This window comes from Rhinopithecus roxellana, chromosome 21 (assembly GCF_007565055.1).
Source record: "Rhinopithecus roxellana isolate Shanxi Qingling chromosome 21, ASM756505v1, whole genome shotgun sequence".
In the NCBI taxonomy this organism is placed as follows: Eukaryota; Metazoa; Chordata; class Mammalia; order Primates; family Cercopithecidae; genus Rhinopithecus; species Rhinopithecus roxellana.
The window spans coordinates 6,024,579-6,037,602 of record NC_044569.1 but is presented as its reverse complement, the minus strand read 5'-3'; the positions used below and the strand labels follow the sequence as shown (position 1 = coordinate 6,037,602).

Genomic DNA, 13,024 nt, shown 5'->3' with positions numbered 1-13,024 from the left:
AGAAAAAATAGACAAATTAGACTACATTAAAAATAAAAATTTCCGTGCATGAAAGGACAAACAACAGAGTGGAACCAACGGAATCAGGGAAAATGTTACAAGGCGACCAACGGAATCAGGGAAAATGTTACAAGGCGACCAACGGAATCAGGGAAAATGTTACAAGGCGACCAACGGAATCAGGGAAAATGTTACAAGGCGACCAACGGAATCAGGGAAAATGTTACAAGGCGACCAACGGAATCAGGGAAAATGTTTACAAAGGCGACCAACGGAACCAGGGAAAATGTTACAAGGCGACCAACGGAACCAGGGAAAATGTTTACAAAGGCGACCAACGGAATCAGGGAAAATGTTACAAGGCGACCAACGGAATCAGGGAAAATGTTACAAGGCGACCAACGGAATCAGGGAAAATGTTACAAGGCGACCAACGGAATCAGGGAAAATGTTACAAGGCGACCAACGGAATCAGGAAAATGTTACAAGGCGACCAACGGAATCAGGGAAAATGTTACAAGGCGACCAACGGAATCAGGGAAAATGTTACAAGGCGACCAACGGAATCAGGGAAAATGTTACAAGGCGACCAACGGAATCAGGGAAAATGTTACAAGGCGACCAACGGAATCAGGGAAAATGTTACAAGGCGACCAACGGAATCAGGGAAAATGTTACAAGGCGACCAACGGAATCAGGGAAAATGTTACAAGGCGACCAACGGAATCAGGGAAAATGTTACAAGGCGACCAACGGAATCAGGGAAAATGTTACAAGGCGACCAACGGAATCAGGGAAAATGTTACAAGGCGACCAACGGAATCAGGGAAAATGTTACAAGGCGACCAACGGAATCAGGGAAAATGTTACAAGGCGACCAACGGAATCAGGGAAAATGTTACAAGGCGACCAACGGAATCAGGGAAAATGTTACAAGGCGACCAACGGAATCAGGGAAAATGTTACAAGGCGACCAACGGAATCAGGGAAAATGTTACAAGGCGACCAACGGAATCAGGGAAAATGTTACAAGGCGACCAACGGAATCAGGGAAAATGTTACAAGGCGACCAACGGAATCAGGGAAAATGTTACAAGGCAAAGGCGACCAACGGAATCAGGGAAAATGTTACAAGGCGACCAACGGAATCAGGGAAAATGTTACAAGGCGACCAACGGAATCAGGGAAAATGTTACAAGGCGACCAACGGAATCAGGGAAAATGTTTACAAATCATGTATCAGATAAGGGGTTGGTATTCAAAAGAGATAAAGAATTCCTATAACTGAACAACAACAACAAAATGACAATTACAATGATCTGATTAAACAATGGACAAAGGACTTGAATAGACATTTCTCAAGTCATACTAATGACCAACAAGCGTATGAAAAGATGCTCAAAGTCACTAATCATTAGGAAAATGCAAATCAAAATGACAACGAGATACCCCTTCCCGCTTATTAGTATGGCTACTATTTAAAAAAAGAAAATAGGCTCAGTGCGGTGGCTCATGCCTGTAATCCCAGCACTTTGGGAGGCCAAGGCGGGCAGATCACGAGGTCAGGAGACCGAGACCATCCTGTTTTTGGCTATGTCTATAACAATTTAAATAAAACTGAAGGTATGTATTTTACAAAGGGAAACATCTTGGATAAATGAATACGTCATTTTTGTTGGACTGTGACTCTGTCCCTGCCGTGGGGCAGAAGATCTGTTTTTCTCTAACAGCAAGCCATTTATTAACAGAAAAAAACTGAACCCAAAGCCAAAAATACACTTATTTGGGTGTATTTATCCACTTCTCTTTAATATTAAAGAAAAAAATCTATTCATTTATTTGCTTTTAATTAATAAGATGAACACAAATACCTAACAATAACAAGTAAAAGAACATCTTCAGTTCTTTATGATGACTAATTAAAGGAGAAAGGCATCATGGGAACAAGTAAAAGAACATCTTCAGTTCTTTATGATGACTAATTAAAGGAGAAAGGCATCATGGGAAGTAATTAGTAAAGGAAACTGAAAAATGAGAGGAAGAAGGAAACTGACAGAGAAAGGGAAAGAGAAGTACAGAGATTTTTTCTTTTCTTTTTTTTTTTTTTTTTTTTTTTTTGTGGAGTCTCGCTGTGTCTCTCAGGCTGGAGTGCAGTGGTGCAATCTTGGCTCACCGCAAGCTCCGCCTCCTGGGTTCATGCCATACCCCTGCCTCAATCTCCTGAGTAGCTGGCACTACAGGTGGCCACCACCACACCTGGCTAACTTTTTGTATTTTTAGTAGAGACGGGGTTTCACCATGTTAACCAGGCTGGTCTCGGTCTCCTGGGCCCAAGATGATCCACCCACCTCAGCCTCCCAAGGTCCTGGGATTATAGGTGTGAGCCACTGCACCCAGCCAGGGCTTTTTCTTAAGAAATTAAATGCTGCAGCCCTCCTTTGACCCCTCCCTTATTCTATTCCCCTTCCTTCCTAGAGATCATTCTTACCCTGAAGGTAGTTTTGAGAGCCGTGAAGAATCTAAAATTTTACTAATAAATTAGTAATAATTTATTAATTTTTGAAACTAATAAATTAGCCCATTACTGTTTCTTAGATGCTGGCAGGAGACATAAGACTCCTGGGTCAGAAACAAAGGAAAATTTGTTCCACAGCAACAGCAGCATCAGCATTTTTGCACCAATAACCTGAGCCCCAGTTCCCACAGGGCAATGCAAAGAGAGTCAGATGACACCTACACACACAGTAGGTTGCATTATAAGAAAGGAGCCCTGAGTTCTGGGACCTAAGTCTTTTATCCTTGGCAGTGGCCATGTCTGGCCTTTGCTCCAATAGGAATCACTGTCTCCATCTTTGAAGGCTATACAAACATCCTTCAAGGAATGGTTCAGAACCAAGGACACCGGTAACTGACTGGCAGGACATGCTGACATGTGAAGACCAATGGAAACCTGTCTTCCAACATTAGCTGTTCCTTTCTACCCATGTTTGTATACTTACGCTGCATATAACATATTCCTAAACTATATGTATTGTTTTGTGGGGCTTTAAACTTTATATAAACGTCATCATAGTGTATGTGTGACCTTTTCACTCATCACATTATCAAAATTCATTCAAGTTGACACATGTGGCTTTAGTTCATTGATTTAAACTGGCAATAGTATTTACCATGTGAATATTTCACAATACATTTACCACTTACCCTGCTGATGATATTTAGGTGTTTCCATTTTTTGCCCTCTTATGTTACTGCAGTGAACATCCTTGTACCTGTCTCTTTGTACACAGGCATGAGAGTTTTTCTTAGTGTCTGCATTAGAATGGAATTTCTGTGTCTTAGGGTATTTTCATCTTGAATTTTTGGTTGCATTTTTAAAGCATAACTTTGATGAAATTAAATTTGTAGTGGCTATTTTTGTGCAATATGCAAACCTTTCCTACCAGCCACCCCATCTCCATTTTGGACCATCTTCCCTTGTGCCTCCTGCTCGAGATCTTTTCCTCCTACCCCATTCAACAGGGGACAACTTGTAAGTAGGCTGGGCCACTGAGATGTTCTGCAGGGCTTAAGAGAGTGGTTTAAGGAAGTGGGAATTACCAGAAGTCAAATTCACCCAAAGGGATGCCCAAGCTGGAGTCTGTGTGCTATGTGCCCTCCCTCCAGAGAATACAGAGCACCTGCCTAGGTTCCAGCCCTTGTTCTTACCCTGCCATTGAGCACATGGGCCTGCAAGTGCCCCTTCCGTCCTGGGAGACCTGGAGTCAGATCCTGTAGTTTATGCAGAAGTACTCTGATGGCCTGTGGGGAAAAGCAGAAGAGGGCAGGAAGAAGGCAGAATGAGGGAGGGGTAAGGATAAAGAGGAGAAGAAAGAAAAGGATGACAGAGCTGTCACTCTTTGTTTATTTTTTAATTCAGAGAGCAAACTTTCCCAAGTAAGCAGGAAAAGTGTCTTTTCAGCAGTACTAGTAAGGCTTTGCTGGCAAAATTTTAAGACATGTAAAAGAATAATAAAAAACACATAACAATTACAAGGTACTGCCTACTAAAATAATGGGCAATGCAGCTTATTTGGAAAAAAAAAGTTTGTTGTTCCTGGTTATAGGTGTTTCTCCTGAACAAATACCAATATTATACCTTTTACATAAAACTTAATGCTTTTTCCTCTACCTCCTATTTTAATTTGCTTTTTTGATCCTCTTAAGAGAAAGGAGAAAGATCTCTGGAAAAAAAAAAAAAGGCCGGGCACAGTGGCTCATGCCTGTAATCCTGGCACTTTGGGAGACTGAAGTGGGTGGATCACCTGAGGTCAGGAGTTCAAGACCAGCCTGGCCAATATGGTGGGTGGAACCCCATCTCTACTAAAAATACAAAAATTAGCGGGGCATGGTGGCAAGCGCCTGTAATCTCAGCTACTCAGGAGGCTGAGGCACAAGAATCTCTTGAACCGGGGAGGCAGACATTGCAGTAAGCTGAGATCACAGCACTGCCAGGCATGGTGGTGAATGCCTGGAATCCCAGCTACTCAGGAGGCTGAAGCAGGAGAATCACTTGAACCGGGGAGAAAGAGGTTGCAGTGAGCTGAGATCGCACCACTGCACTCCAGCCTGAGTGCCAAAAAAAAAGGAATCGTCTCAAAAAAAAAAAAAAAAAAGACAAAATATGTTAATGTGTAATATAAAAAATAAATTATGTAAACAAATATAGAGGAGACACTTTTTCCTGTAGAAACCAGGTGGTTGTCATGTGCTTTGCTGCATAAAACACCTCCCTATAACTAAGTTAATCAACTTATTAATTTTATTAATAAAATGAGATTTTACCATTTTTTAAAAAATCACTTTATATGTGCATATTTTTGTGGGTCAAGAATTTGGTAAGTCTGAGCCGGGCAGTTGGTCTCTGATGCACGTGGCATCAGCGAGGGTGACGGCACCAGGATCCACTTGGGAGATGGTTTCTTCGCTCACTTTTCGGCACCCTGGGCTCCTGGCCTCCCTCCCTTCAAGGCATCTTATCCTCTGGGGCTTCACCGCAGGCCTCGGGCTTCTCGTTGTAGGGCCTTCTCAGGATATTTACACTCCCTTCTCCTGGCACCGGGCTCCAGGCCAGTGAAGGGCCCCGCCTGGCACGGGCCCAGCATCGCCCTGGAATGTGACCCCCTGCCACAATCTCTCCATGAGAAAGCGGCAAGTTCACATTGCAAATGAGCACAGGAGACACAGATCTCATTCCAGCAGACTTTAGAAATACACGCAGACACATTGTGAAATCATGTTTCCTTTTTATTACTTGGAATGGTCTTGGGGTAAAGAGATCCTCAACTAGAAAAACTAAAGGTTTTTTCTTTAATAATTTTTACTTTTTTTACATAACTTTCCTTTGAAATTAGGAAAATCAAGTATGCTCATGTTAACAAGTGAAACTACCCAAAGGTGTGTTTGTGTGTGTGTGTGTGTGTATATATATATATATACACACATACACACACACATATATATATATACATACACACACACATATATATATATACACACACACACACATATATATACACACACACATATATATATACACACACATATATATATACACACACACACACATATATATATATATATACACACACACATATATATATATATATATTTTTTTTTTTTTTGAGACGGAGTCTCACTGTGTCGCCCAGGCTGGAGTGCAGTGGCGCGATCTCAGCTCACTGCAAGCTCCGCCTCCCAGGTTCACATTCTCCTGCCTCAGCCTCCCGAGTAGCTGGGACTATAGGCACCCGCCACTACGCCCGGCTAATTTTTTGTATTTTTTAGTGGAGACGAGGTTTCACCATGTTAGCCAGGATGGTCTCCATCTCCTGACCTCGTGATCTGCCCGCCTCGGCCTCCCAAGGTGCTGGGATTACAGGTATGAGCCACCGCGCCCAGCCAAGATACATATTTTTAAAGTTAATGCAATATCCCCAGCCCTCATTCAATTCCCCTTCCTGATGTACCCAATGTGTCCCTCCACACGTGCTCATACAAACAGAAATGCTTGCACATGCAGATGTTTGTTGGCTGTTGTGTTCAGTGGGATAATTGTATGCATCTCACTCTGCCACTTGCTAATCACTTACTAGACCACAAGCAATCTTCCCAGCATAAGTCTAACTCATTTTGTTAGGAATACACACTATTCCATAATTAGACAGAACTACAGTTTATCCAGCCATTCCCTTTGTAGCAGAGGTTTTTCACAGTTCATCAATATCCTGTTATCCTTCTGGGCAGGCATATCTTGAAGTCCAGCATAACCAGGGCTTCGTTCTCATCACTTCGCAGAGCAAGACTCAGGGCCTGCTTCCTCCAGCTGTGGCAAGAGGGAACACACATCCCCGGAAGGACCCTCCCCCTGGTCTCCTGAGGGCAATTTGTGCAGCTCTCCTGCAGTCTTACAAGGAAACCTGTTTTAGGCCATTGACTTTTTTGAGCTATTTGGCTTATTTCCTTTGGATAAAGTAGCATGTCCTAACTTGTACAGCCCTATTGGTGGACATCAGGTCATTTGGGTTTTTTTTTTTTTTTTTTTTTTGGCCAGTGCAACAATGCTGCAATAACCTTTCATACACACACACACACACACACACACACACACCTCCCCCTCCCCACCCCACACACAGCACTGATTCTCTCATTTTTATAGGATAGACTCTTAAGGGTTGATTGCTGGGTCAAATGATTTTAATTTTGTTTTTTGGTTTGTTTGTGGTTTTTTCTGAGATAGGGTCTTGCTCTGTTGCCCAGGCTGGAGTACAGTGGTGCCATCACAGCTCACTGCAGCCTCAGCCTGCTGGGATCCAGCAATCCTCCCACCTCAGCCTCCCAAGTAGCCAGGAGTACAGGTGTGAGCCACCAAGCCTGGCTGGATTTCAAGTTTTAACAGATATTTTTAGATTACATTCTCCAAAAGCTTTAGCAGTTCACACTCCTACAAATAATGCAAGGATGTTTCACTCATTTTAATTTTTGTTGGTTTAATAAGAAAAATGGTATCACGTTATTGCTTTAATTTCTATTCCCCACATCAATTTTCAGCAATTTATTCATACCAGCAATGTAAGGATGAAGACTCACTTTAATTTTTGTCAATTTGATGGGTTAAAATGGTATTTTATTATTGCTTTAATTTGCATTTCATCAACCAATTTTCAGATGTCTATTAGTCATCTAGATTTCAGATGTCTATTAGTCATCTATTTCTGTAAAATAACATCTATTCATATTACTTTATCCGTGTTTCTTTTGGAATGTCTTTTACCAAATAATAGGAGAGCTTTGTGTGCCAGAAATATCAAGTGTTGCTAAAGTTTTTATTCAACATATTATCTCTTGCCTTTCCTTATGACATCTTTTGCTGCGCAGTATATAAACATTGTGTGTTGAGAATATGGGAATGTTGTGGAGGTGGACAGTGGTGATGGTTGCACAGCTGTGTGATGGTACTTACCGCCACTGAACTGTACACTTAAACATGGTTAGAAATCGAAAATTTTGTGTTATGCATATTTTACCAAATAAAAAAACTTTTTAAATACCTGTCTTTTCCGTCTTCTTGGTTTCCTTTCCTGCTTAGGTGCCTCTCTCCCATCCAAAGTTACAGAAATACTCCCCTAAAATTTCTTCTAATATTATAGTTTTATTTTTTACACTAAAATTTTCAATCCATCTAGAATTTACTTTTAAATTGTGAGGTAATGCCTTTCTAGCTGTTTATCAACTCTATCATCTTGAGATTTCTCTTTTATTTTCATTACTATAATGTCTACTTTCTGGTTTTATTTTATCTAAAATGAGAAATTGCTGGGCCGGGTGCGGTGGCTCATGCCTGTAATCCCAGCACTTTGGGAGGCCGAAGTGGGTGGACCACGAGGTCAAGAGATCAAGACCATCCTGGCCAACATGGTGAAACCCTGTCTCTACTAAAAATACAAAAATTAGCTGGGCATGGTGGCGGGCACCTGTAGTCTCAGTTACTCAGGAGGCTGAGGCGGGAAAACCACTTGAACCCAGGAGGCGGAGGTTGCAGTGAGCCGAGATTGCGCCACTGCACTCCAGCCTGGAGACAGAGCGAGATTCCATCTCAAAAAAAGAAAAGAAGAAAAAGAGGAAGAAATTGCCGCTGCATATTTTCTACTGAAGTTAATAAATTACTTTCTCTGAGCAGACTATGAAATTTCTAGAATCAGCAAGATTTCTAATCACTCTTCCTAGGAAAATATATGTGTACATGCTTACATGCATATATTAAATCATTCCCAGTAAAGAGATTATTTAAATAATTGACTTGCACTCTTCTATAGATGCAATACAGAGTATTGTTGTAAAAGTCTTCACCCATGCAACCAAAACAACATTGAAATATGATAATTAATTAAATTAATCATTATGAACAATAAAACACAATGCATGTTGAGGATTGAATTATTCATATTGACTAATCTACAATAATTACAGATATTCAATTCAATTTGTATATTATAGACATGACATCATAACTTGAATATAAGCTTCAGGTTTTTATATTCTTAATTACATTGTTTAATATAACAAGATTAACATTGCAATAATTATCCAAATCATGGATACACAGCAGCTGTATCTACGCTTGTGTATACATAATTTTTTTTTCTAGGGGGGGCCATTGTCAACGAGTTATATTTCCTTGCAGACATTTTTAGCAGACAGAGCTGGAAATATGAATTTTTCAAAATCACGAGTGAAGCTAATACTTCTGATTTAAATTTAACTTCAAAGGGACTTTACCTAATACTTGGATTTCACCTTTGCATCATAATATTTTATCTTCCAAAACTCTTGTCTGATAACAATTGTAACCTAATTTATTTGCTTTATCAAGATATATATGTAAAAATTGTGAATACATTTAATACACATATAAAATACATACCCATGCATTTTTTTTTTTTTTTTTGAGATGGAGTCTCACTCTGTTGTCCAGGCTGGAGTGCAGTGGCGCGATCTCAGCTCACTGCAAGCTCTGCCTCCCGGGTTCACGCCATTCTTCTGCCTCAGCCTCCAGAGTAGTTGGGACTACAGGTGCCCGCCACCATGCCTGGCTAATTTTTTTTTTGTATTTTTAGTAGAGATGGGGTTTCACCATGTTAGCCAGGATGGTCTTGATCTCCTGACCTCACGATCCTCCCACCTCGGCCTCCCAAAGTGCTGGGATTGAGCCACCGTGCCCGGCCACCCATGCATTTGTATGTTTTATATCTAAAATGGTTTATCTATTATATATACAATGGTTTAGCAGTTAGCAATCACATGTTCCTATGAACGACAAGACTACTGAATGAGGTTAAAGCTCTATCTCTTTGCAGGTCTGCTGCTGTGTCTAGAAGAGTTTCCATTAAGGATGGGTGGTGTAAATACTGTGTTTTAAAGTCTCTTAAAATAACCATTTTCTCTGGGTGCATATGTCAACAACCATACAGGTTCATTCATTTCGGTTTCTTTTTAATTTTTAAGAATTGTTCTTGCTTTTAGTATTTTAAAAAAATATATGGTACTTACCTGACCCCAAAGTCAAAATCCTACTGAAAGAAGAAGCCTCCATCTCACACCCTTGTCCTCTTCACTCTGTCCTTTCCCTCCCGGGCAGATTTTGGTTTATCCTCCAATGTTCGTTTTTATGAATACAAGCAAGTTGCTAGAACGTACTCGTGTTTCTCTACCTCTCTTAGCAAAAGTGAGCATCGAATACACACACCTCTGCATCCTGATTTCCCACTTAGCCACATTTTGAGCTCTCCCTTTTCATCCTTGCACGGTAGTGCCTGGCCCTCCTCGGGGCCTCAGCCCCACTGTGGGTGGACTGTGGTTCACCCAGCCACACCCCTGCTCACAAACAGCTTTTGCGTCTATAAATGAGGCCACGATGAGCAACCATGTGCCTGAGTTACTTGGTATTTGTACCTGTGTGGCTTTAGAATCAACTCCTAAAACATTGTTAACATGAAATTTAGGTGAAATGTCTGATAGTTAAAAGAATCTCAAAACTTAATTTTGAAACCAAAATGAGCCTAAAACATTCTCCTAGCTCTTTTCCTTCCAAGCCTGGTCTACAGCTGCACAGCTTCTCGGACTCCTGCTGGGCTCTGGGCCCAGGGCCCTTGCACAAAGGGCCCACAGTAGCCCGGTGATCTGGCTGGCAGGACGCAGTATCCTCTGGGGAGCCAGCAGGGCAGCTCATTTCTGGAGGACGCCTCAGTGGCAAAACACAAAAACATTTCTCCTAAATACAAGAAGTAAGCTGAAAAAAATTAGAAATCAGGTTCCAACTTTTATGTACTTCACATCCTTTAGTGAGGTAATAATTATTGAAGAACTATAAATACAAAGAAGAAAACACATACTGTAAATTCACAAAATGTAATGCACGCACATGGAGGAATATCTCATTTTCATCATGGTGTTTATATTTGGCATGTCATCCTTATACCTGCATGTTATGAAGAGTTACGTTATAGAAAACAGAATTTTCTTAGCTCGCAGCATGACTTGGAAAATAATATTGCTCCTTTATTCCATGAAATCTCTTTCTTCCCTTTCTCTGACAGCCTTTGTTTAAAAGTCACGGGTAAGAACTATTAACTCCAGTTCCTTCCACAGTAATTCCGCAGTCAGCCTCCAGGAGCCAGGCCTCCCTGCACAGTGCCTCCCACACCAATCAGTAAATATGCAATGGGTTTTTTATAGTGGCATTGCTTAAACCCACAGGCATACATGAGAGTTGTGGTCAACGAACAAGGGCACCAAAGTTCAGAAGGATTTATTTTCTCCCTGCCAGAGTGTACCTGGCTCACAATTTTTCCCTGGGAGCGAGGTGAGCCTTTCAGGCATGTGAAAAGATCCATCAGGTTTCGGGGGCACGCGGGGCACTGTGCCATAGTTGGGGGTGTGCTGGGGAGGGCAGAGGGGTGTGACTTCCAGGTACTGCTCGCATCTGACCCATGGGCCAGCAGTTCTGGGCCCTTGGCCTGCAGTGGAGGCGAGAATGACCGATCTGGCAGTGCCCTGGGTGCTGAAAGTTGAAGAGTTTACTCGAGGGCGATTTGACGATGAAGGCCCTGCGGAAACCTAAGGTGTTGTTTTCACCTCGCACCTTCCTGTAAGTCTTGGGCTTCCTGAGGACAGGTCTTTGTCTCCTGAGCCCAACCGTAGCCCTGGGCAGAGCCTGAAGCCCACTTGCTGAGCCTTTGGGCCCCAGAGCTGGTGGGAGGGTCTCAGCGGGATGCGATCATCCTGGGCCAGCACTACCCGAGGCGCTGGTGGGCAGCCAGGTGAACTTATTAACCCCTACCTGTGCCAGGCCCTGTGGATACAAAAATAAAGATGACCCAGCTCTAAAGGAGCCACCAGGGCAAAGGGAGACAAATCAGGGAGTAGCAGCTTCCAAGGAAGGGACAATGCCAGGCGCAGATGGGATGGGGCAGGCCAGGACCCCTAGGTATTAGGTGAGAGCCTCTGCCTCCCAGATGGTTCCTTCAGCCGTGTTTTTAGGAATGTGTGGCTTAGAACTGACCTCAGAGAGACTACTCCTGTGCATAGGGGGACCACCCCGGCCGCTTGCTGTAGGAGCTGCTAGCCCCCTGTGCACGCCTTACTCTCCCTGGGCCGTCTCCTCTACTGACCTGGACTCCACCTGGCCAGGCTGTCCCCTGAGACGCAGCTGAGTGCACATTCGGCCATGGGCCAGCGGCTGCTCCACAGCCAGAGGATGCCTGCATGTGGTTACAGTAGAGTGGCTGTGGCCGCCCCCAGAGCCCACAGCAAGGGCAGAGCTCCTTGCCAGCTGACCCACCCAGGAGGCCTTGCCACTGCTTGTGTCGTTTGGATGTAGGGCAGTGCTGGCTGATGGCAGTGGACGCTCCGCTGATTCTCCCTGTCACCTTCTGAAGCCCCGACCTTGGCAGCCCTCATCGCCAGAGGAAGGGAGGGAGGTGTCCAGGTGGGAGCTGTGTGTTTTGGAACAGGATTGCTGATCATGACCAAAATAGAGTTGCTCAATTCCAGCTGGACTTTACTCAAATGGGTTCACCTACCTGCAACCGTTGTAACAGCAGCAAACACACACCCAACACCTTAGGGGCTAATGCTCTGCTTCCATGATCTGGCTCATCTCTGAGCCCAACATCTCTGCAGGTAACACCATTCTTATCCACCCTGGTTTCACTGAAGAGGAAACTGAGGCCTGTGAGGAGATCAGAAGTGCCCTCTGGCCGCTCCAGGCTTCAGACACGGGACTGTGGCCCCAAAGCTCAGCCCAGCTACGCACAGGGCTTCTCTGCTGTGAGCGAAGCCTTTGGATTCTCCAGTGAGCAGTTAAGGGATCCATGTTTGCCTCTCTGTTTGAGTCTTGAAGGCCCCCGTGGCTCCCTGTTGTAGCGGTGCAGGCTCTCCAGTCGGTGAAAGTGTCTTCTCTTTTCCTGGATTCCTGACACCCTGCCCTTGAGGGCTCTGGAAAGCAACAGGGAAGCCGATTAGGCCCAGTCCCTGCTGCTCAGAACCCAGCCCCAGCACAAACTATGTTCCCAATGCCAAGGATCTCACCAGCATGGCACGGAGCCCAGACACCGAAGCTGCAGGGAGAGGCAGCAGCTCCAGGACGCGCAGGCCTGGGCGCACCTTCTGGCTGCACAGAGAAGCCTCAGGGCGAAAGTCTCACCCCCCAGTAAGGGCAGCGCAGCCTGGTGTGCCAGTCCTAGCAAGCCCTCCCATCAGTTCTTACTCCACCAGCCAGGCCTCCTTGGGCCACGTGGCTCCTTGCCGCAGGCCCTTCACGGTTCTGCCTCCACCTCCTCACCTCGTGTACTGACAAGGAAATGTCCTCCCATGCTCCCAGTCTCCCGGGCATCACCAAAGGCTTAGATCCCTAAACCCCACGGCCAATTGCTCCTAGACCCTCATGCTCCTCACTGCCAGGCCCTTCTCCTGCCTTCACCCGTCC

The 13,024-nt window shown here is 44.0% G+C and overlaps 1 protein-coding gene across 8 annotated transcripts in view; it reads right to left on the bottom strand.

The window, feature by feature from the left end:
• Nucleotides 1-9,333: 9,333 nt before the first annotated feature.
• CEP192 (centrosomal protein 192) overlaps nucleotides 9,334-13,024 on the bottom strand; it is a 192,651-nt gene continuing 188,960 nt past the window's right edge. For 6 of the 8 annotated variants that reach the window (XM_030925749.1, XM_030925754.1, XM_030925759.1 and 3 more), the window contains one exon: nucleotides 9,335-12,534. The gene's annotated coding sequence lies outside the window, so the exon portion shown is untranslated. Of the gene's footprint in view, nucleotides 12,535-13,024 lie in introns of all 8 variants that reach the window. The other 2 variants (XM_030925757.1, XM_030925750.1) reach the window with 2 other exon arrangements.